The sequence below is a fragment of the Arvicanthis niloticus genome, chromosome X (genome assembly GCF_011762505.2).
Source record: "Arvicanthis niloticus isolate mArvNil1 chromosome X, mArvNil1.pat.X, whole genome shotgun sequence".
In the NCBI taxonomy this organism is placed as follows: domain Eukaryota; kingdom Metazoa; phylum Chordata; class Mammalia; order Rodentia; family Muridae; genus Arvicanthis; species Arvicanthis niloticus.
Window position 1 is genome coordinate 9,069,397 of NC_047679.1, and position 26,163 is coordinate 9,095,559.

The following is a 26,163-nucleotide window of genomic DNA, read 5'->3' on the forward strand; positions in this document are numbered from 1 at the left end:
ATCACTTCAATGATAATAACCTGTTCTTGAGAAGACTGCCCTAGTTCTGTGAGAATACTGCATGTCTGTTCATGAGAAAGAAGCCACCATGACTCAAATACCACTTAAGGATCTCATTCGTTTTCAAAACGATTTCAACACACATTTTGGAAGGGACAAACCATATCCAGACCATGGCAGCTCTCTGCTAGGTAATCTCAACCTGTATAGCAGAAATGGAAATGCCCTCCTGGAGAGACCAAGAAATGTTCTTGCTTCAAATGTGCTAGGTGAATGAACTGAGCATCAGAACTCCAGCAAACCATTGCATAGCACACACAAGCTCTGGAGCTAGACTCTGTTGAGAGCATCTTCGTGTCTTTACGCTGTACTACCTTGGTTGTATTCCTTGATGCCTCTGTGCCTCCTTTGCTCAGACTTTAAAAGATCTGTAAAGAGAACATCTAGCCATAAAGTTTTTGGCAAGATTCAGTGAGAAATTATAAAGCCATTCTTCTGAACAGAGCCGTGAAACTATTGATCCTTACTCACCGGAAGGATGCTAAAAGCCCTGCTTAGACTGGGTCACTAATAGGAGATGGGAGAAGAAAGCCACTCACAGAGAACAGCCGAGAAACCAGATGGCAGGAAGCAGGCTTGTCTAAATACAAAGACCAGATCGAGATCAGGCCTCTGGGCAAACCTCCTCCTCCACACTATGCTCAAGGCCCGCCAGCCTCTAAGGACCAAGAAGGGGGAGGGTGCGTGAAGCTGGCTTTCTCAGCAGGAGTCAGACAGATAGACATTGCTTCCTAGTGGGGAGGAGAGCTAGATGTTGTCTTTCCCTCACCCCTAGCAACCAGTCAAGCTCCTTTAATAAGAAGCTGCCCTCCCGGGTCCTGATGTCTCAATCTTCCCTCCTGCTCCTTGCTCTCTGAGCTGCTGCCTCCATCACCACCATCAGGCAGGCCGCTGAACCTCCCTTCACTTGCCTGGGAGAGCTGCCAGGAAGAACCGGCACAGCAGTAAGCTCCAATAATGCTAAACAATGGATTAATTACACTCCTTGCCTGTTTATCTGGAGCTCCTGGGGTCACGGGCACATGTGGTCACAGCAGACAACAACAGGTGTGGGATGTTGGGGACTACATCCACTCGCCACCGTGGGGGTGGGGGGGAAGGGCGAGGGAGGCCTTGGTATCTTCCACCCCATCACATATTTTCTGAGCTTTGTTCAAGGCAGCAAGCCTGCCCAACCCCCAAGAGACAGGGAACGCTTTTTGCCATCTCTCTTTCCTCCTTCCTTGGGGATTTCATGCTGAGCGGACTGCTTATTTTCCCAACCCTGCTTGGAGAGCTGGGGTGGGAAGTGGGCTAGAGGCGCTTTCTTTCCAGGAGGGCGTCTGGCATGGGGTAACAGCCGGGCTGGCACTGCTCTAAGCCCACCTGGCCAGGCTGGGAAGAGGCAAGAGCCGCTTTAGGGGCCCACAAGTGCCGGCTTTTGCAAAAAGGAGGCCAGCCTCAGAAAGCAAACTACTAATTAGGTCTCGGTCTGCTTCTCCCTGCCACTTCACTTTCCACCCCAGAAAAGCCTTACTGTGAGTGCAGGTCCATCAGCCCTTTCACTCAAATGCAAATGTCTCCCAGGCGCAAGTCTGGTAGACTTCTTCTGGCACTGGTTCACAGTACTGACATGACTCCATGAGGGACAGGAGCTGCCTACAGAGAGGAATTTGATAAAAATCCGCTTAGAAAATATGGAGTCACTGTGCGTGTGTGTGTGTGTGTGTGTGTGTGTGTGTGTGTGTGTGTGTTGTGGGGGTTGTGTATATGTGGTGTATGCATATGAGAGAGTGGGCATGCACAGCAGAGAGCAAGCATCCAGAGGCCAGAGCAAGACATCACAAGTCTTCTATTGTTTCTTGAGACAGAACTGGAAGTGCCTTTTCTCATAGGCTTGCTGGCCAGACAGTTCTTGAAATCTACCTGTCTCCACCTCCCAATGCTGGGGCCACAGCCATTCACAGCCATGTCCAGCCTTTTACAATTTGGGTCTCCATGCTTCCAGAGCAAGCCGTCTTACCACTGAGCCATGTCCCAAAGCACCCCACCTTCTGTCTTGCTTTTAAAGACAAAGGTGACCCTGAATGGATTTATAGAAGCTGTGTTTGAAGGAGCCCCGAATGTGGCATGCCCAGTTTTCATTTGTCAAAGGGGAAGAGAACAGAAAGAGCTGCAGACTTCTGCCTACAATCCCACAGAAAGCAAGGTTTGCTTTATAGGACATCTGGACACCTTAAGGTGGGAGGGGGTGCGGCTGGGGGGTGGCGGAGCTCTCTTGCACAATTAGTCCTTGGCAAGCCTACTGAGTGGAGTCTGAGACCACATTCTTCCCTGGCCCTTCTCATCTGAGACCTTGGTTCTGTTCCTGTCAAAAACAGATCCCCTTCCATGACCCATAGCCAAACTTGATCCAAAAGGATCTGAAAGCGATCATTCGATCCTTGTTATCTGTAGGAACCAGACAGCTGCTTTCTCGGGTGTGTGCATTTCTGGCCTCTTGTAGTTGATGCTGTGGCGGTTCAGGGGCCTTTTTACATACTCTCTGTCCTCTGATGAGTCCCTCTCTGGGATCTGCTTTCACCTGACAGGAGCTTTTGTCCAAGGCCATGCCTCCTCCATCTGGATGGAAGACACTACTAAAGCCCAGATCCTTCATTTGAGGGGATTCTGCAGACATCTCGGTGGTAGAATTCCATGAGGTATCAGCTGAGAGCTCTTCCCTCTGCTCCAACCTGCTGCCTTCCCTCCCTTATAGATGTGACTCTTGAGGGTGATCCCAACAAATTTCTTGCATGCAAATCTCTGACTCAAATTTCGCTTTACAGTAAACTCAATTTAAGTCATCTCATCTCTTTTGGCTGCACCTTTGGGCAAAGGCATTACAATTCAGAGGAATTGGAGTTCAGACATTGGGGCATGTCTGAGAGCAACTTCCTACTGGAATCCATTCCACTTATTCAGGTACCTACTTAAAAGTATTAAAGGGCAGACTTGTGGGTCCAGGCATGCACCCTTTCACCCCTCATGCCATAGAGAAGGAGGGAGGCCCTGACTTTGAGCTCCATTCTTAAGAGTTCACTTGGGTTTGTGAAATTTACAGAAACAGAAATATCCAGATAGAATCCCTGAACACAAACCCTTAAAGCTCTGGTCCTGGCCCAGGGTCATCCACCATGATTCTTCTGGCATGGCTTCCTTCTTTTGGGGTGTTGGGTGGAGGCCCTTGTTTCACACACTTTGCTCCAGTAATATTACATCACGTATTGTTATTACCTAGTTATTGATATCATTATCTCCTGACAGGAGTTTGTGATGCCTCTCCTATATCCAACACTGGGAAACATATGGTGGTCAGGGATACTGCCATCAGAAAGAGCCTTTGACAGTAATTCTTCGCTACCACCTCCTGGCTAACATTAAAACAAAATGTATCTGAGGTAAGCATGCATCAAAGTCTGATGGTCTCTGTGTTATCAAAAGAGGACCATGAGGTGAGCAAAATCTGGTAATTCTGGTCTTGGCCTGAAGAGTGCCCATAAATAATTTCAGTAAACATTACCATAACAAATGTCACATCAGGGGTACATGACCTATTATTAGCTGAAGGGGGAAGAAGGAAGAGTTCTAGCATCCACAGACAAAGACAGGTTTAGAGCAAGCTTCCATTTCCCTACCTTACCCCTGTCCTGAAGATTGCTGAGTCAAGTAAGGCCATTTTGCACAAATGCATGTTCATTTTCATCATGGTAGATGACAGTGGCTTGCCTTTTGTTCACCAGCCTCCAGGAGTCATCTACTCAGATGAGCTCATTCTGTGCTGTTGCCAGACAGAGCATACAAAAAGGTGCACCTACTCACCCAGAGGGAGAGCTGCCGTGGGCTCTACACCAGCAGCCTTCCTGTGAAGCTACTGCCCTCTGAAGGACTCATTACTCCTAGTTCTAGCCTTAGTGCTAAAACACAGCCATTTTGATGTATCTGTTCCCTGTCTCCATGAACCAGACACTCTGCTAAGTGGAAACATTTTTATGGTATTAAAAAAAAAAGAAACCCAAGCAACTCTCCTTCACCATGACTGTGCCTAGTGTGAGGTATTCCTCTTGGTAGCCCTTACAAGGCCTAAACTGTCTAGAAAAGGCCTGTGACAGGCTTTGTTCTGCCTTGGCATTGCCTGTTTTCCTTTTAGGGTCTTTTCCTTCCCCCTTGTTTGTATTCCACTGAGGTGGAAACTTAAGGGTTCTTTGGAAAGTTGGTTGGATGGTGTTTTGCTGGGGCAAACACGTGAAGGAACGTTTCGTTAAAGTGGACACAGGTGTGAAAGGCTAAGGCAGACTCAGGAAAGAATATTTCTCTGAAGCAGACACAGGAGAGAGGATGCTCTGCTACAGTAAGCACGTGAAGGGACACGTGATGAAAGATTGTTGGCTAACCACACATGTATTGGTCTGACTCGCATTGCATTGCATAGTTGAGCTGCATTGTCGGGACTCTGTGGACTTGGACTGACTGGCTGCATGTGCTGAGGCAAGACCCATGCTGAGTCAGGACATGTGAAGGGCATGTGATGTTTGGAGGGTATAAATTGGACTCCATAAAGTGACGGAGGCAGAGCTTGGCTTGCTGTTACAGCTAGCTGTGCAATGCTTACGGGTCTTTTGTGTTCACGGGTCTTCACTTCCCTGAGAGAGGTACAACAGAGAACTTCTCCTGGTATTCCTGCTGCTCCTTCCTGCTCACTCAAGCCCAGGCTGAGGCCTGGCTGTCTCTGCTAGGTTGTGTCACGGCTGCTGATTCCTGTTTGCTATCCTGACTCTACCTAACCAGACTGCTGGTATATCTGTGAAGTGTTTGTGAGTGGCTCAAGCTGCCTCTGCTAACCTGTGAACTGAACTGCTGATTTCCAGACAACAAAGATGGGAGTTGCTCCAATGAACCACAGGTCCATTTCCCCCACCCCGCCCCTGAATCCTTTCTTTCCCACTACCTCTGGTAGATGGTGGGTTTCCAAGGGAGGTCAAGGCATTTAAGAACCATCATTAAAAATAAGATTTGAAAAACTGAAGTTACATTCCATTCTAGCACTCACAGTTCTGTGAGAACAGACATAATTGTTCTGCAGTTCTCCCCAGAAGTCCACTTTTCAGCAGAGCCTTCATTTGCTCTCCACTTTCCTTGTCCTGGATTGCAGCTGTGCTCTAGGTACTTGAAGATCTTGTTCCTTGCTATACGACACAAAGAAAAATACACAGGGCTAAAAGGTGAGCTTGGTAACACACATGGGAAGAAAGTGTCTCTGCTTGAAGTCACAGAACGAGCCCCAGTGTTCAGATCAAGAGAGGCTTTGTGCTCTTCTACTTCCTACTTGTAAGGTGGGGGGACAAGGGCTCAGGCCAGTATATGCAAACCAGTGTTATGGTTTGAGTGTAACATGACCATCAGAAGCCAATGTGTTTACGTACTTGGCTCCTTACCTGACAGCTCAGCTTTGGGAAGTTGTAGATAGGCTGGGCAATGGGTCCAAGCTAGAGGAATTGAGTCACTGAAGGATCGATCTTACAGATTAAAACTAAGCCCAAATTCTGGCCCATGCTCTCCGCCTCCTTACCATGAATGCAATTCAACACTCAGTCCATACTCCCACCGCCCCAGCCACAAGCTGCTTCTACCTTCTTCATCATGATAGACTGTACTCTCTCAAACCGTGAGCCAAATAAAACCCTCCCTCTAGTAAATGACTTTCTTCCACTATTTTATCACAGTAACAAAGACTATAATACACTTATTTTTATCACTCTTAAGTTGGAGAGGATGGTGCAAAAATTAGTCATGGAGGTCACTGTGAGTGTTAAATGAAGGAATCCTGGAGAATTTCTCATCATACCAATGGCTAACTTGTTAATAAATTTATTCTTTCTCTAATATTCATTAAGCATGTATTTAGAACCAGACATTGTCTAGATTCGAGAATATTGCAAAAGAAAATGGAGGAAAAAATGAACATATCTTTACTCTTATAGAGTTTATTTTGAACAAGACAGAGGGAAAGTAAGGAAAGGCAGATATCAAATTCTATGAAGGATAGAACCAGGGAAATGGATAGAGATGGGTGCTGGCAAGTTCTCCCTGATATGGATCGATGACTAAAAACCAAAATGAAGTGAGAAACCTTATGTCCTATGAGGATGAAGTTGGATGCATTCCATGTTGAGGGAAGAGCAAACACGATGGTCCTAAAGCACTAGTGTGCTGGCACAGTATTAGCACTTGAATAGGAGATATTCCTTATGGGCTCATATATTCAGTCTCCTGTAATGTGGTGGTTTGAATGAGATGCCAGCCACATGTTTTGGGCATATGAATACTTGGTCCCTAGTTGGCAACCTTGTTTAGATGGATATATGTGGATGTGTATGTGTGTTGTGCAATGTGTTATAATATAATATGTATAATATAATGTTTTTTTTCTACTGTCTCAAAATTGGCTAATAGAATTTCCTTTGAACCTATTATTGTATCCTTTTGACACACACACACACACACACACACACAAGGACTCACAGTAATGCTTATAAAAAGTTGTGAATGGGTTGAGGCTGGCAACATCTCAGTGAATAGAGACACTCACAGTCCAAGTCTGGAGACCTGAGTTTGATCCCCAGAATCCGCATGGAGAGGCAGAAGGACAGAATTGACTTAATGAAGTTGTCCTCTGATGATATGTGTGTTGCCTCCCATTATAAAAAATTAAATACATGGAAAGAAGGCTGGAAGTACAGAGGGAAAGGAGACATTTCTTTACAAATGAATGCTAGTTAATGTATATGAACTGACAGGCTTACAAAATGAGTATTTTGCAGTAAACAATAGAAAAAAATGAATCTGGCAAGAATCACTAATAAGGAATGCTAGACAAAATGTTATTGAGAACAAGAAGTTTATGTAGACATAGCACCACAGACACCCCCAAATTATGGCTTAATGGTCAAAGAAGAAAGGTGTCTTTATTGTAGAGAGATCAAGTTTAGCATCATTATGAATAGAACCAACAGCTATTATGTAACTCTTGGCCTCAACACATGTGCCGTGGTATGCATTCCTCTAACACACACACACACACACACACACACACACACACACACTCACACACACCATACACATGAATCCAATAATTATTTTAATTAAAACACATTCCAATGACTTCTCTGAAGAAATGTTATCCTCTTTAGCTAACCACCAATACAGAAGCCTTTTTTTACTCATGGGAATATATTCCAAAATCCTCAGTGGATGTCTGAAAGTAAGGACATTACAGCACCTATCAAAATTCATACCCAAAATTTGCAATCTAAATTTAATCACGAAGAAACAACCAACCATCCTGAGACTGTGGCTCATTCTGAAAGGCAACTGACCCATACTGTTTTTTTTTTTTTTTTTTTTTTTTTTTTTTTTTTTTTTTTTGGTTTTTCGAGACAGGGTTTCTCTGTGTAGCCCTGGCTGTCCTGGAACTCACTCTGTAGACCAGGCTGGCCTCGAACTCAGAAATCCGCCTGCCTCTGCCTCCCAAGTGCTGGGATTAAAGGCGTGTGCCACCACCGCCCGGCTGACCCATACTGTTAAATGTCATGTCATGAAAATCAGAAGAAGGAAGAGGGGGTTGCTGTGAATTAAAGGAGACCAAAGAAAATGGAGAACCATGTGCAACTAATGGTCCTTGGGTTCTAATTCTTTTTAAATCCATTAAACATATATTTGGGATAGCTTGAGAACTTTAAATGTGTGTTATGCATTCGACGATATAATTAGGTGTGTTTTAAATGTCTGAGGTCTTTGCAGTTTTGTAGGATAGTGCCCATACATCAATGTATGTATCAGAGTGATGTCATGATATCTACAACTTACATATGGTACAGTAATAGGGGTGTGTGTGTGTGCCACATGGAAAATGAAACACACACACACACACACACACACACAGAGAGAGAGAGAGAGAGAGAGAGAGAGAGAGAGAGAGAGAATACAGCAAAAGGGTAGCAACTAATCATCTAGAGGAAATGTGTAGACTTCATTGCACTATTCTTTTAACTTTTTTTCAAGCTTGAATTTTTTCAAAGTAAAATATAAGGAAAGAAGCAAACAAATCTTGCCCCTTCCTGCTAACACAAAGGCTATAAGGAGTCAGATTTAAAAGCTTTATATGATTATCAAGTTAATTTGAACTGTTTTCCTGAAAGCCAAGAGACATCATGGAAGATTTTTAACCAAAAAAAGAAATAATATGATCAGAGAGGTTGGAGAGATGGTTCGGTGGTTGAGAGTACTGGCTGCTCTTCCAGAAGACCTGAGTTCAATTTCTAGAATCCAGGTGGTAGATTATAACCATCTGTAACTCTAGTTCCAGGGGGTCTCATGCTCTCAGCTATAAGACATACATGTAGGAAAAATACCCATAACACATATTTTTTTTTAAATTTAAAATGACATGTTCTGATTGGACATAAAGGATAAGAGGGAAGAAAGATCAGTGTATGACTCCATCTTTTGGTATTTTCTTTGTTCTTATCCTTATATCCAGATCCATGTAGTCTCCCTTCTAGATGCCGTCCCTCTTGATCTGAACCTTAGTTTTCTGATGTCCATTAAAAGTGACTTGGCTCAGCCCTCACTCCTATTTCCTTTCATCCTGGATGATTGGTTCTCCTTTCCTGTAGGCCTTTCCTAAATTGCTCTGTAGTTGAAATCAGAGAAAACCTTCTAAACTGCAAACATGACTGAAGCAGTTCCCTTAAAAAATAAAAGAAAGAAAAAGAAAAACTTTTTACCTGGGCCAGCAAGATGGCTAAGTGAGTAAAGATACTGGCTATGTGAACCTGGCAATTTACATTTGATCCCAAGAAAATATAGAAGAAGAGAACTGATGTTGCAATATTATCCTCTGGGATCCACATATGTGTCATGATATGAATTACACACACACACACACTTATACATTCACACATGCATGCATGTGCAGTAATTATTTTAATTAAAAACAAGTTTTCTGTGCCTTCTTTGGAAAGGTGTTTGCCTTCTTTGGCTAATCACCAATATCTTTTATTGGTGGAGGTATATTCATGGAGGTATATTCCAAGATCCTCAGCGGACGCAAAAAGTAATATATACCTTACATAAAGTTTAGTGTATAAATTAGCATAGGAGAAGATTGATTTTAATGACTAAAAATAAAATTGAAAAATACTGTAATATGTACTAAATAAAGATTACTTGGAAATAAACACTAGGAACATGAAACTGGTAATCAACGATTAAGATGACTATTTAGAGACTAATGGATAATATATTAGTTATTTTTTCCTCACTGTTGTGATGAAATACCTGGGAAAAGCAATTTATCCAAACAGGGTGAAACTGTGTTTGAGCTAAATAGCTCCATCATGAAAGGGAAGGTGTGGTGCTCCCAGCAGTTGGATCTGGGGTAGCTGGTCCACTTGCACTGGGGACCTAAGCAGTAGAATGGTGTCAAGAGGTTTTTTTATGCCACTGTCATTGAATGAGCTCTGTCTAAGGTTATGACACATTGAAGTTGTAGCTGTTGTACCATTTTCATGTAACTTTCAAAGTAGAATACACATACAGGTACAATGCAGACACGGCCTGCATTCCGGAAGAGAAAAAGCAACTCCTCTGCTCTTCATTCTTCAGTGACCATCATTGGTATGGTCAAAGAAACATTCTGCGTCACAGTTCAGAATGCTACTTGTTTATTTGGAGTCTGTGCTGTGTCTTGCATGGAAGATTTTTGAGAGCTTCAAACATCTCATGCGTATGGACCAAAGCTGATCGTCTACATTCACACTAAATAAATAAACACTCACTAAATACTCCTTCCTTGCTGATCAGGGCTACCTGGAGACATTTGTATCTGATGTGAAAAGAGACGTCACTCTCAGTGATCTGGCTATCATCTCAGGGCACTTAAGTGTCTTGTCCTTTTTTGCCTGCCAGCAGTCTAGCTCAAACAAAATCACAAAAGGCCTTACTCCCCACTTCTCTCTGTCCCATCATGGCCTCTCCAGGGCCAGTGCCCCTCTTCCAGCTTCGAAAGGCTGGTGTAAAAAGAGGAGATAACGTGTCTGGAGAAGGGACACCTTCCTTATCAGAGTCATAGGTAAAGCCAAGTCACATCTGAGAAGCCCCAGGTGAGTTGGAAAAGACAAAAGTCCCCCTTCTCTGCTTCCTTACCTTTAGTGGGTTGTGGCCTTTTTATACTTTATCTTACAGTCAGTCCATTGTAAACTCTGTCTGCCCAAAGGCTTCGGACCAAGGTTCCTGGCCAAAGGCATTGCAGCCATTCCAACCCCTTGGAACAAACTGCTCCTTGTATAAACAAAACTAATGAGATGCTGAAAGGACGTCCAACACCTTTGGCAACAATGATAACCTATTTCTTTCACCCTGAGGAGTTCAACTTTTAAAAGCATAAAAAGGCCCAACAGACAGCTCCACTCATAGTCCCACAAGGGAGCACTGTAGCCACCTTAAACACAGCGCTGGAGCCAGGATCTCTCTGTGTTATTTCACCACAGAGCCTGCTCACTCTGAAACCTCCTTGTCCTGAGGCTTCCAGACTCTTCTAGCCTGTGTCTGTAGCAACTCAGGCTCAACTGAGGATGTTTGAACCAGAGCCTCCTGTGGTGTAGCCCATACTGATAGTCAGCTTTTATGCATCTGGAATGTGCTTTCACCTCCTGGAGCTCCAGAGGCCACGCATCTGACACCCATAAATATTTGAAGACCCCACCTCCACTCTCATGCAGCTGGAAGCCTGTCCCAGAGCAGCCCCAGACAGTTTTGGCATAAGGCTGCTTGCTTATTGTTCAAAAATATAATCTGAACCCAACAGCTAAGACACTAGGATCTCACTGTGGCTCAGTCTCACAATCCCATCTGGATTCTCCCTGCCATCCTCTTTGCTCTCTTGCTGGCCTCTAACTTTGATTACCCCTCAGATATGGTTATAATACTTGAACATGCCTTCATTTCCTCTCAATATATACTGCCTCGTTCCCTGGTACCTGGAGTCATCCTTCTACTAGGCAAGCAGCAGCTTCTCAGACACCAAATTCTGTGCACAGTTCATGAATATCCTCATGTTAAAGAGTATCCTTTAGAGATGTCTTTGGTGATACAGTGATCATCATTACCATTGTCATGTTGATGATGATAATGATGATGATGATCATCATCATCGTCATCAATAAATGATTGTAAATTATATTTGAGTAACTCTTATCTGCTTCTAAAACACTTGTACATCTACTAGCTCGTTTTATCCTTATGGCAATGATAGAACATGTGTAAATCATAGTGATTAACCCCATTTTTGCAGAAAGAACTGGTCACTCAACAGAGTAAATTATTTGCTCAAGGCCACATGGGTATCAGAACTGACCTCATGCTTTATAGCTCTCCCATCTCTCATCCCCCAGGCCAATAGTTACAACAGTATCACAACAAAGTAAACGGGCTTTGGCCATTGAAAGATTTGGGTTCTAATCCTAACTGAGACTAAAGTTTTGCTAGGTGGGTTTTTGTTGTTGTTTGTTTTTATTTTCTTTTGTTTTAGTTTCTTGGGATATATGTTTCCATCTGATCAACTAGCCTGAGTGTATCAGGAAGAAATTGTTAAAATGTGACCTAGTTTAAGACAGCCACTACATAGCCTTGGCTGCCATCTTTCTTGATCAACCATCTTTCACCCTACACTGTTGAACTTAATGTCTAGTTTGTGTGTAACTAGACCTTCCGTGCTCCTATCTGATCAAGAATATTTCAATAACACAGAGAAGAAATCAATGCCCTTCCTCAGATACTGTTGATTTGGATTGCTTCTGGCAGGGGAACACAAATTCTTCATACTTTTCCAAGCAACTTGTACATCTGATGTGCTTACAGGATGTAAAAGTTTTAGTATAGCCCATATGATACCCAGTAAGTTTTCCAGTCTTTCCTTTTTTTCATGAATTAAACTTGATTTACAGCCATTAAAATTCTATTGGCAAAATGTCTCCCCTGACAGGTTTTAGCAGCTCTACCTTTAGTGGATGGGCTGACCTTCCATTAAGGGCAGCAAAGTGGAAGAAGTAGCTGCTCACAGGTGGTAGCCCTTTGTGCAGACCTGTGATTTTGAAGCCTGTTTTGCAGACACCCATAGCCTTGTACATATTCAGAAGCAGATTAGCACAACAATGGACGTCTCACTAAGAGGCCAGAATCCACAATGTGTCTCTTGCTGGGTGTGTTCCTTTACCAAAGGGTAAACAACCACTTTCCTTGTGACTCTGTATTTCATTTTGGTGACTCCATAGAATTGAAAACCTTTTTGCTCTGATGGATGAGAATCAGCTTTCGAATAGAAAAGTACTTAGAATCACTGGGGAATGAGTATAATCTCCAAAACACATTTACTGCTCACATTCAGATGAAGATTAAGCGATTCCTTTAATAGGCATCAACTCTATTAAACTTCATAGGAGCAAAAGCCTTTTGAAATAAATTAGCCAGATACTTGCTGGAAACAACAAGCATTTGAGGCTAAATTCTCCTGTGCCATTACTTGCCCTCTTGTCGGTCCAAGGAATGAACCTGATAGAGAGCAGGAGGAGGGGGGCAAGGAGCCACCTGACTTGTATACAAAGCATATCCTATGTTCGAAGCAAGGCGTGAAGCACTGTGACTGTAGCATGTTGCTTAACAACTCTGAAATTATTGTCATCACTGTATGAAGAAAATGAGGGAGGATTTGAGAAGTAGAAAATTGTAGACTGGGGTCTCAATCCTGATCACAAACACTTTGATCTGCTCTTTTGAGGCATTATGGTGATATACAATATTATTGAACCTCATTCATAAGTCATTTGGAAATCTGATTTGATTTATAGTCTGCTTCTCTTGCCTTCTCGGTATGAAAGCTCAGGGAAGTTATTGGATTTTGTGGTGTTTTGGTTTCCTCCTATGTAAAAGTGAAACAGGCACACAGAAAATAGTGCTTGAGAAGCGATAGCTGTCAAAATTCTTGGGACTGCAAGATAATGCTGGCACATGCCTTTAATCTCAGCAGAGCAGGTGGAGTTCCAAGACAGCCCATGCTACACAGAGAAACTCTGACTTGAAAAACAAAACAAAACAAAAATCATGGGACTAGAAATCAAGATTGTATACACAAAAAACAGTTGCCAAAAGCAAATATTTGAGAGTGTGGACTTTACTATGAAAATACTCATGGCAAATATCCCAGGAAATAAAGGTAGAGACATAATGTAGTGTGCTAGCAGAAAGAAACCTGCAAAGTGTTTATGAATGGCTACCATTGCGAACAACTGAGATTCAATCCTAGTGGGTGCCTCCAGGAGACAGTGTAGAACGCAGGATGATCACACCGAAGCAAGAGGAAGCTGGGGTTCTTCCCATCGCTGACTCAGTGTGCTCCTAGTATGACCCCTTGACTCTTCAGACCTTTGGTGATCCATCAAAGAGAATCCTTCAGGTGAAAAGGTTAAGGTGTTCAGAAAAGGATGATATTAGCAGAAGCTGTAATGGTGAGTGCTGAGGATAAGTGGAGGGATGGCAACAATCTCTGTTACAACTTGGAGGGCTTTATTGATTTTTGTATTCTGGTCACTGCCAATTTAACAGAACCATTAAGGACCCCATGGGCTCAGGATCATTTGTGTCCATATGGCTCCTGACAGGCAGCTTCCACATTTGACTATAGCTTCATCTGTGGACCCAGTTTCTTTTTATTATAGAAATCATTTCTAAGCCCTAAAGCATGGTTAACTATGGGGTGTGTGTGTGCGTTGCACATGTGTGAGCATACTTGTGCATGTGTTTGTTTATAAGGGATGTCCCTAGAGCAGCAGTTGTGATGACAGATACACAAGCACATTCAATGTGTCCCACCACCCTCAAATATGTACAGTTCTTCTCTTGGCTCTAGGTAAAGGTCCTCGGTCTTGGCATTGTGCTCTCAAGACACCCCTTCTAACCATTCCCTGGTTCCCCTTTTCTTTAAATAAGGTGAGAAGCACAGGAATGTACCTATGAAAGCCTCTTCCCCAAATCCTTCCTCTGGGATGAACAACATAGTTGGTGTATTCTGTTGGCTTCAAGAGGAAGTCAAGGAATAACTGCCTCCAAAGTACAGTGATAAATATGGGGCAGACAGACCTCAGTGTTCTCCGTGCACTCATGTATGACATCTAGCAATATGAGCTGGAGCCAGGGACAAAAAGAGAAGAAAAGAATGTAGACCTAAGAGCAGGAAACTATTTTCCATACTGCAGTATGCCCTGCTATGGCATTCATTTGGATTAGCACTCGGATTTTCCAAGTCTCTAGAGCAAGCCTTGGCCTGGGGACAGTGCTTTTGGTACCCACAAAGTCCCTGAATGCAATCACTTTAGTCAGGAGGGAGCTGTACCTTGGCGCCTGAGAATAGGATCTCCTATGAAGTTTCTCTTCCCGTGTACAAAAGAAGGACTCAGCATACGTGTTGGTGGATGCCAGTTGCAGGTCAAGTGGCAATGCATATGATCATAAGAATAAACAAGACATGAACTTCTACTACCCTGACAACAATACAGGGTCTATCTATTTGTTTGCTTAATGTGGGGGAATGGCTATAGAGTAACATAACTTCTGTTTTATCCCTTTATTTATTTATTCACCTTACATCCTGATAGCAGCCCTCCCTCCTGCCAGTCCCCCCCCCACACACACACACATTGCCTCTCCCCCTCCCTTTCTCCTCTATTCTAATCTTGGTTATAAAAACTTTTCAGAATAAAAGATTTTCAAAATTTTCCTTGAGAGAGTTATGTGATTGCTGAGAAAAAAATCACATACTATTTCCAATAACACCATTAATCTGGTGTATTATTAGATTAGTAATAATCTAATAACACTGTGGAAAATCCTTCAAGAATATTAGCAAAGAACCACTTCTGTAGTTTCTGAATAAAATCAATCCAATTATGACCAATCAAAGTCGTGTTGGCTAGAATCTGAGAAAGAACAGTGTAGAAGGATGCCAGGTGTTGAAGCTCTAAATTTTAGGAGGCTAATAGTCTCCAGGAACCATATGGATGAGAGCAGTGGATAGAAATGATGGGAGAAGCAGACTAGAGTCACTTGTTTCTCCAGAAACCCAGTCAACATTTATTAAATACCTACTATGTGATAGAAATAATGTTACAAAGCACTGAGAGTGCACTTTTGGGTGGCAATTTTAACACTTCCTTCATTTTTATTAAACACCAACCGTCTGCTGCTCCCATCCAACAAGGCAAATCATCTTTACTTCTGACCTCCATGGGTAGGGGTATATAATCTCTTTCAAGCTAATTAAAGACTTATAATCTTGAGACCAAAACAATTGGTTAGATTTGAGTACATGACACATGCCAGGCCAATTAGGAACCAGACTTGTTTAGCTTCAGAAGAAGAGTTTTTTTTTTTCCCTCTTGTTGGCAGGAGTTCTGAGATGATTAAAGCTTGATGTTCCTGATAAACCACATACAAAATCAAGGAACACAGGAAATCTGAGACTCAAACTCACTTGACAGATCTTGGAGATAAAGCTAGGCGACTGAGTGGAGTCAAACTTCAACTGAAGGTCGAATTGCCCAAGACACAAACTAGTATGGCAGTTTTGGTTTATGCTATGTTTTTTTTTTTTTTTTTAAAAACAAAACACAAAAATACTTCTGACCAAAAAGGAAATAATCACAATAGAATAGGGCATGCTATGCCCTATAATAGAGAGTGGATTATAATAAGAAAGAGTTCACTGTTCTGAGAGAAAGGAATAAAGGCTGCTTCCTTTTCCTATCAGGAGAACTTGGGAAATCTACGGATGTGACAATGAGCTAGGTATTAGTGGATAGTTTGGAAGTGATGGAGCAGAAGAGAGATTCTGAAATACAAGCTTTCTTAGGCTGGTTCTGGAAGATTTGTGTGGGCTTGATGGTTAAAGGATAGGGATCTTAACTGAGAATAGAAATCCTTTTCCTTATCTAAAAGTTCAGACTTCCTGAAGAAGTAACTGGGCCTGGGTTTTCTCCAGGTGTTACTAAAAGCTTTGTTGACCTAGGTCAGTTTACTCAAAAGTGGAGCAAGCCCTTTCCCCTTGCTTTATACATGGTTATCCCCATCTGCCAGAGTTCTGGCACTGAGCAGTAGTTGAGCTAGGTTTTCCAGAGATTTAAGATGAACAGGTCTTCTTTTTAGGAACCCATTGCATTACTTTCTGACTCTATTGAATAAAGCCTGTCCCAAGAAGGCATCTTCTCAGCCTTTAAGTATGCACAGTTATCTTCCTCATATTTACTTCCTATGGAGCAAGCTTTTATAAACCATAGGTTGCTTCTATTCTCTTTTATATATGTGTGTGTATTTCTTGTAGGCTGTAGAAGCCTCATTTTCTTTCTGTTTTCATCTTATCAAGGGGCATGCAACCAATGGCTTGGAGTTTGAGAATTCTGCACAGGTCCTTATTAGATAAATAAAGCCTAGGACATGTTCCATATGAGTCCAACAACTCCTGTGGAGTTCACAGAAGACTTTGCTGGGCAACTGTGCTTGAAAAGCACAGTGACCTGGCTCACTTTGAAGAACCAGGGGCTCATGAAACCATGGTGCCAGAGGTATAGGGGAGTCTTTAAGAGATCATCTAGTCTTACGCTCCAGGAAATAGGAGAGACGAAGGCTCAGGCTGGGAAATGGATCTGCTAGGTCAATTATGAAGAATAAGGAAGAAAAATATAGGTCTAGGATTTTCAGATTTTTGAAGCATTTCCAGCTTCATGAAACTGGGGTGAAAATATATGTTAGCAAATTTTAACTATGATGATGCCCAGGGGGCACCTATTCCACAGTTTGGTTTGTTTGTTTATTTTGATGGGCTTAAGTGCATACAAATGTGCTACTTTAGTAAATCTGTCCCAGAATCTGCAGCTTTCTCCTTGGACACTGAAAACCTTTTTATTTTTCAGTAATAGACAATCTCAATTAGAAGACCCAAAGTTGGTAGTTAGATGCTCATGGTGAGTGCACAAGAATGACACCCATCATCTCCACCAGTACATTGTGTTAATAGAAGCTAAAAGTTTCCCAGGTTAGCGCACGTGTGTGTGTGTGTGTGTGTGTGTGTGTGTGTGTGAAGCATGAGCATGTAGGTGAGTGTGCTATTCCACTAGAAGGCCTTTAAAAGAAGTAAGATCTTATACATGTAAATAAAATCTTCCATTCCCCATAAGACAAGAAAGGAAGTCCATTCAAGAATAGGACCTAAGCCTCTCAGATAAAGGGTTGTTTCTGGTTACAACAAAAAGGATAAAAAATAATGATAGGATCTGGAAACTCTTGCCTCTGTATGATGTGCTACTCCTAACTGAGATGCCATACAGTTGTAGCACTGAAGCCTACGATGCTCTATAGCTCAAAAAAAACCTGCTATGGGACTATGCTCCAACTGATTTTCACACACCTAAGTTTGCAAGACCAATGATAAGACATTTCTACCTCATCTTCTCAGTACAGTTGTATTATTACCAATAGGTCATATAAAGTATATGGTCCAACATAAAGTAGCACTGTTGCAGAATTGTATGGGGAGAAAGACATCACAAATGCTGACTTAGGGAAAGAAAGAGAGAGAGAGAGAGAGAGAGAGAGAGAGAGAGAGAGAGAGAGAGAGAGAGAATAGGTCTTATTAGGATCATATTTCCCTTGCAATGCTTTCAGGACTAAATAAGAAATTTAGTGTGTGAATAATGCAGCCAAAGTTGCCAGAGTAGTTATTTGACATCTACCATGGCTTCCCAGACTTAGTGTGTAAGTTCCTGTTAGTTTTCATGACTAAAATATAGCTCAGAAAACATCAGATAAGGAGTTCAGAATTAGAGTTTGAACACCAGCACTGTTATTAATTAACCACATGACCTTGGACTAGTCCAGTAATTCTAGCAATTCTCTGCAGAAGTATTCAGGACGTCACAATCACTGAGGCGTGTCTCAAGTAAATAGTTAATGAGAGTCAACCACTAAAGTTAGGAAGCACTTTGAAAGATATAAATTGTAAGGGGACGAGACACAGAGAGAAGGAAAGAAGGCAGGTGGGCATGGGCAGTACACAATGGAGACACGTTTGGGAATGTCAAAACAAACTTCTTTGATTTCTATAGCTAGTATGTGTAAACAAGTATAACAAAAACAAAATATATAGATGATAATGATTTAAGTTTATGCTAATAATTAGATGATTTTTATTTTCTTTTTCTTTCATGATATGTTTTCCCAAGGAAGAAAGCACATGTTAGGAAAGCCATAGATAGAACAATGGGGGCTGAGAACAGACCATTCATTGTCTCCTGAACAGAGACAAAGGGCTTCACAGTGAGCTTAAGGCCATATGATGTACATGGCCATTCAGAATTAAGCAATAGTATGTGAAACGCCCTTCCTATGTTAAAACCAAAAAAGTGATGCCTTCTGAAAGAAAACATAAAATGGGCATCAATTTTCAACATAACCTACTAAGTTACGTAGGACATTGTCTTAAATAGGTGTTTCTAGACTTGTTGGTTGCAAACTCTCAGGGGATCAAATGACCCTTTCACAGGACCATTTGGAAAACACAGACATTTACATTATGATTCACAACAGCAGCAAAATGACAGGTTTGAAGTAGCAACAAAAGTAATTTTATGGCTGGGGGTCACCACAACATGAGATGCTGTATTAAAAGGTTGCAGTATTAGGAAGATTGAGAACCACTGTCTTAGATCAATGAATGTATCCAAGTTCCTAGGGTTATCTGTTCTTTTATCAGGCCATGAACTGGAAAATTTTGTGAAACTCTTAAACTGTACTCAGCCAAACCAGACAGTAAGTACCCTATCAACATTAGTTATGATGATGGTGGATTTTTACAGTACCCGTGAGTTGTGAGAGCATAAATGTTCCTACTTCCCTTTAATGTTCATACACTATTCCATTTTTAATAACAGGACTGCAAGGCAAGTAAAAGCAGTTTTATATTGGGCAAAGTGAAAATAGCTTTCGGTACATTTCTGTCTATGATGCAACAGTTACTTCAAAATTAAAAGGCAGGCAAGGTGAGAAAATAAGTGAAATTATAAAATGCTCTTCAGGTTTATAATGAGATGTAAAGACTCTATAAATTCAATCTTTCGTTATTGTAAACAATAAAATCGGGTTTTATTTATGTCTTCTTTCAATTTGTTGGCTGACTGCCTTATTAAGTACACCTGCAGAATGGAAGTCCTGAAATTCTCAAGTTTCATTTCCTCCCAAAATAAGTCTATTAAGAAAATTTTGATTGACTATTTTGACCTCAGAGACACAGATGTACAACAATTATAATCTTAGTCCAAGGTAAGATCTAAAGGTTTGTTTTCTAAAGGTGTCTGCAACAACATGTTCTTACATGCTTATCAACACTACAATCTACACTTTGCTTAGTAGAGAGGTTTAATCTCTGGCCTTTCCTACTGAAACTGGGCAAAACTGTGACTACACTGTAGTTGCTACAATGTGACTAAGTCAGTAAAACTTCTGCAGTGATTTTTTCCACTACTGATGCTGGACTCCTGAACTACTATGTTGTAAGGAAGCCCAAGCCAGTCCCCTTGCCAAGAGGGATACATAGTGAAGCTCTGAAACCATATAGCAAAAAGCACTCTAGATAATAATGTCTGAACCAATATGTGATCAGAGCCTCATGAGAGCTACCAACCATAGCCACTTCCAGATACAATACAACACAATGAAATCACACAGAAACCCAAGAGACCCCAATAACCAAAAAGTACAAAAACTGGAGGCATTCCAATACCTGATTTCAAGAGCCATAGTAACTCAGACAGCCTGATTTTGGTACAGCAATAGACTCACAGAGCAACAGGATCTAATAGATCTCACAGAAATCAACTCTTATAGCTACAGTCATCTGAGTTTTGACAATGGTGCCAAAAAACATACACTAAAGAAAGGGGGAAGCCTTTTCAATACATGGTGCTGGGAAAATTGTATATCCATATGTGAAACTTTGTCACTTAAGCCAGTCCCTCAAGCCCTAAAGAAACAACTCCAAATAGAACAAAGACCTAAATGTGAGATCTGAAACTAGGAAATTCCAGAAGGAAAACAGAAAGCAAACACCTCAAGACCCTGACATAGACGCCGATGTTCAGACATGACCTATAAGGCACAGGAAGACAACACATCAAAAGCATCTGCATAAATAAGAAAGCAATCAGTGAGCAAGGACACAGCTTATCAAACAGGAGAAAGGTTTCACCAACGCCTCGTCTGAAAAAGTTAATAGCCATCATATATAACAAACAAAACCTTAACAAAAAAAAAAAAACAACCAATTAAAGAATGGGTAAATGATATGAAATAGACACCTTTCAAAGGAAGAAGCATAAATGGCCAACATACCTGTAAAAGATGCTTAGGGGTTAAGGAGCAGTGGATAGACAAGTTGGTAAAATGCCAGCTGCACAAGCGTGAGAACCTGCATTCAGAATCCAAACACCTATATAAAACTGGTACAGCAGCACACATCTCTAACCACAGTGCTGAGAGGCAGAGGCAGGCAGATCCCTGGAGTTCTTTGGCCAGCTAACCAAGCTGAATTAATGGGCACCAGGTTAATCAAGAGATGCAGTGTCAAAAGTAATGTGGAGAAATCAATCAAGGAACAAACCCCACACTGAACTTTGGCTTCCACAAACATGTGCACAGACATCCACACACATGCCTACATATACACATAAACATCACACACACACACACACACACACACACACACTGATCAATATCCTTGGCTATCAGGAAAATTGAAATCAAAACTACAATGATTTGTATCTCACTCCAGTTAAAATATTATTATACAAAATGAATAATAACAGATGATGGCAAGGATGCAGAGAAAAAAAGAATTCCTGTACGCTTAGAGAGGATATAAATTAGTACAGCCATTCTGGAGATCAGCTCATAAAAACCAAAAATAGATCTCTTTTGTGATCCAGCTATCCCACCAAAGGAAATGAAATCAGTATGTCAATGAAAGAGGTTCACACTGTATTTCCTGCAGAACTAATCACAATATCTAACGGATACAATCAACCCAACTGCCTGTTGATGCACGAATGAGAAGAAGGAATATTATTCAGCCATCAGGCAGAACAAGGTTGTGTCATTAGCAGGAAAATGGGTGAAACTGGAATTGTATTTTATGTGAAATAAGTTACACACAGAAAGTAAGTACCACATATTCTCTCATAAGTGGAAGAGGGTTTTTTTTTTTTTTTAATTTGTTTGTTTTAGTCCTAAGTGTAAATTTGTGACTACCAGAGGTAGGGAAGGAAAAGTGATGGGAAAATGAAGGTATTTCTGATCAATGCATGTACTGAAATATTACATACATTGCCCACATGCTAATATTAATAACATAGATAAAAAGATGATGAGTGTATTAAGCTAGGTTTACCTGCAAACTGCTGCATAGTAATGCTAAAGAAATATACACTATTCAAACTGGCTTATAAAGGATTCTGGCTTGCAAGACTGACTCAAAATAATGTAATAAAATAACATATGAGTCCTGGTTGGCCATTTCTCTGAATTTTTTCCTGAAGGTATTTTGCTACTTTTAGTTGATTGATTTCATTATGTGCCTAATTGTAAAACTTTTTAAAAAATGCATTGTGTATCCCTATCTTACCCCCCAGATTAAAAATTAACTGTTTACCACAGAAAATGGATTTTCTTCTAAATCTGGTTGTGAGCACGGAAATGATTCTCGCAGATGCTGCTGGTCTTTGCCCTGCCTCAGTCCCTTTGAGCTTCCATTCTCCGGAGCAATCCAGGGAAGAAAGCTGCTTTAAGCACTTGTGCAGGAAATGAAAAAGAAAGTGCTTTATAAACGACACAGATGTAGATCATAAAACTGTAGTGTGTTTACACTTTCAATATATGTAGCTCACTGTCCCGCCTCCTCTCTCAGCCGGGAAACACAGGTGACATCCTCTTTTTCCAATATGTGCACTTGAAAAGTTGCTCTGTTAACGATCCCTTCCCTGAGTGGCACGGGTTGATACATTTCTTCAGGATAGGGAGCACATCTGTCTGCTTTATTTTCCTCACATTAGCAGTATAATACGGCTTTACGTTTAATATTTTTTCCTATGCAGATGTACAGAAATCTGGCCTACTGTTACCCCTTAAGCCTAAGAGAAATAAGATCAAGCTAGGGCATGCTCAGCTTGGATTCTACTGGAGGGGTCATTACTGAAAGACCAAGAGGGTCTCATTAGATGGTAGTTCTGCCCTCAAGGCAGCCCCGTGGCATGGCCTCTAAGGAGAGCTTTACAAGACTTCCACAGTGCCGGTCCCCAAGATTTTTGGAACTAACATCCAGATGTCCATCTGCTGCGTAGACACTGAGAGCATTGTTTTTGATGAGAGGATGTGTTCCTGGATTCTATTCGCTGCTTGAGTAGTCTCCTGTTTCCCTGGGGAATTAGAGCTGGGGTCTTGGTAGTGGAAATCTCCAAAGAGCTGGCGACATAATTTTCGGTTTTCAAATCTCACATTCAGCTCAGCCTCTAATTGCCCACCGAATTTCTGTTTACCATGCAAGGATAAGGGAACACATGAGTCTTTTTTTTTTTTTTTTTTTTTTTTTTTTTTTTTTTTTTTTTTTTTTTTTTTTTTTTTTTTTTACCTATAGGCTGAGACCTCCTTGCAGAAGGCTGGCAATCTCGCCTTAGGGGATATTTCGCAGCTCATTATTTTTTCTCTTTAGCTACAGTAGCCTCACTTCTGCTCATTAGGCTCCGCTCACTACATCACTGCCTTTCTTTAATGTGGCTGGTCTATTAAATAGCCCTTACCTGGCAAAGCCCCCCAGTGTCCTGCTTTCAGGACTTGGTTTGGACAGCACTTTAATAAGCGTTGCAGAGGCACCAGTGCCCCGCATTTCCTGGAGCCACAGAGCCCCTTTGCAGCAGAGAGGGGGATGCCACAGCACTCTGAGGACGTGCCGCTTAGTGTTCAGAGGTTCCTGAAGGCTTTCAATGCAAAGCAATGAGGTACACCAAAGGAACCACTCTTAGCAGAAGTATTGGCGTCCCATTTATTCATCGCTACCAAATATCAAAAGGCAATTGATTAAATATTGATCTGACAACCTCTTGAAAGGGAGCAGGTGCTTCTCACAATCTGGCAAGAAAAACAGGGTCAGAAACACCAAATGCGGGTACTGCAAAAGCATGTTTGTGAAATCTCCGTGTCTTCTTGCCATGATTAAAAGACTTGTTAGTCACGGGTGAAATCCTATAGAGCGTATGTGCTTGAGTGTCACTTCATATTAAGCTGCATGAAATTCATGTTTCTTCTTTAGTCAGAATCCCTCAAACTGACCCAACCAGTGCAGTTGCCTTTGAGCTTCCGATGAGCTTCTTTGGATTCTTTCTCAAGGTCAGTCCTTGAGCTGAATCACATCTCCAAAGTCTAGTGTTAGCATCTTCGTTTTCAAGTACAGAAAGCCAGCTGATGGAGTGCAAATAAGACTTGCCTGATTGAAACACACAAACATGCACATATATGGACATGTATATGTATGCATTTTCTCCTGCTCTTATGGAGACGTTTTTTGAAAGCAACTCTGCTTCTCTTTCTCTCTCTCTCTCTCCCATATCCTTCCCTCCCCCTCCCTCTTAAGGCTATCATGGACTCTCATTTTTATATCTTTCCATGCTTGTATGAGTTTTCCCAGAGCCCTGAATCCTCTCCTCCGTTCAATTGTAACAGACTTAGTTTTCTTTTCTTTTTTTCCCCCGGCACAGGCTCTTGCTCCCCAATTGGTGTAAGCTGGATGACAATAATAAAGTGATTATAGTTGTCCTTGTATGTTCAAAGTTGGTCCTAGCCATCCACATGCTCATTATTTCAGTTGAGATCTGTGAACCGCTAGTACTACACATGTTAAACGGAATTGTTGTTTAAAATGTCTTCGGCAAGATTATACTCTGACTTAGCATTGAAATGAAAAGGTACCATGTACACAGAAAGGCATGTAAACAAACTGATGGGGCATAAATTTGATATTTGCAAAGCAAATATTTATTATCAAAGGGATGACATCAGTTTCATATTTTCTTGCAGATCAACAACAAAACACTTTATAAGAAGAAAGACACGTACAAGCACATGAAGCTGTGTTCTATTTTGTTTCTGGCATATTAAGAAATGGTTGTCTTATCTTATGTTGAACAGTGGAATTAAATGAAGAATAATTGTCAACTATTTCAGAACAGAAAGGGGGAGTTTCAAAGCCCTGGGAAGCTGATGTGACCAATTAAGGTGCCAATTATTAATACAATGAGTATCTGGTAACAAGTAGCTACGCACCTCGGGCATGTGTGCATGTGTATTAAGACTATAGGTGATTATTAGGTGTTTTCCTCAATTGCTTCTTTACCTTATTTTCTCTTGATGAATCTGGAGCTCGGCTCATGGGATGGGGAGATTGAGAAGCTAGGGAGTCTCTGAGACCATCCTGTCTCTGCTTCTGTGTACTAGGATTACAGGCACACACCACTTTACTCGTTCTATTTATTTATTATGGGAATCCAAAATCATCCGCATACGTGTTTAGTAAGCATTATATCCACTGAGCCATTTTCTGGCTTTCTATAAACTAGTCTGCTTCTAGCAGCATTTGTTTCAGTGAAAGGATTATTAACACTGTTGATGAAGCACTGGAGTCCAATCTTACCAAATGACTGCCAGGGTCTTAGAAGGAAATTCTTCAGTAGCAATAGAGCACTTTTTTGTTTGTTTGGGTTTTGTTTTGTTTTGTTTTGTTTTTTTGTTTTTTGGTTTTTCGAGACAGGGTTTCTCTGTGTAGCCCTGGCTGTCCTGGAACTCACTCTGTAGACCAGGCTGGCCTTGAACTCAGAAATCCTCCTGCCTCTGCCTCCCAAGTGCTGGGATTAAAGGCTTGCACCATCACTGTCCAGCGCAATAGAGCACTTTTATGAAACTCCCCATCACCACTGTTCTTGGTGAACAGTTCATCACCACTGAACTACTGTAGAAACCCACAAACATTGACAATTCTTTCAATAATCTCAAAAGTTAGACTCTGTGAAAAGAAGTTACATGAATGTGTCTTAACTCTGCTCTCCTTGTCATGTATGTGCACTTTGCATAGCTAACATGCTCTTTCTGTATGCGTAAAATAAAAAAAAAATAATAATATGGGCTGGTGAGATGACTCAACAGATAAAAGTGCTTACCACACATGCCCAACAACTTAGTTCGATCCCTGAAACCTAAGGTACACCTGAGTTCAATCCTTGGAACCCATGGTAAAAGTAGAAACTGAGCTCCTACAAGTCATCCTCTGACTTCCATATGCACAATGTTTTGCATGCATGCCTGCAACGATCACATCACACACACTCACACACACACACACACACACACACTTCTAAAGTTATTTGATTTTGCCTTATAAAAAAGTTTTATAGTTGTTTAAATGGATATGCCAGATACTTTTATGTCAACTTGCCACAAGCTAAAATCATCTGAGAGGGGGACATTTCAAGTAAGAAAACACATCCATAGGGTCTGGTTGTGGGCCAGCATGTAGAAAATGTTCCCAAGTAGTGATCAATGGTGGAGGGCCTAGCCTATTGCAGGTGGTGCCATGCTTGGGGTGGTGTTCTATAAGAAATCAGGCTGAGCAAACTATGAGGAACAAGCCAGTAAGCAGTATCCCCTCTAGGGCCTCTGCATCAACTCCTGCCTCCAGGTTCCTGTCCTGCTTGAGTTCCTGTCCTGATGTTTTTTGATTATCAACAGTGATATGGAAGAGTAACTCAAATAAAGCCTTTATTCCCCAAGTTTCTTTGGTCATTGTATTTCACTGCAGGAATAATAACCCTAACTAAGGCAGTAGAAGTGCTTCCTTGCTTTTAAAAGTGTTTTGTCACATCTGTATGGAGAATTGTCAAAAAGAAA

General features: G+C 41.5%; 1 long non-coding RNA gene across 5 annotated transcripts; it reads left to right on the plus strand.

The window, feature by feature from the left end:
* The first annotated feature begins 774 nt into the window (after nucleotides 1-774).
* Nucleotides 775-26,163, plus strand: LOC143435490 (uncharacterized). 5 transcript variants are annotated; one of them, XR_013105834.1, is made up of 5 exons: nucleotides 775-1,107; nucleotides 2,631-2,741; nucleotides 2,919-3,003; nucleotides 3,346-3,479; nucleotides 24,301-26,163. It is a non-coding gene; the product is annotated as an uncharacterized LOC143435490 (long non-coding RNA). The 5 variants fall into 5 exon arrangements; XR_013105833.1 differs by lacking the exon at nucleotides 24,301-26,163 and adding an exon at nucleotides 3,822-7,450 and having other exon boundaries at nucleotides 2,868-3,003; XR_013105836.1 differs by lacking the exon at nucleotides 24,301-26,163 and adding an exon at nucleotides 3,822-7,450 and having other exon boundaries at nucleotides 776-1,004.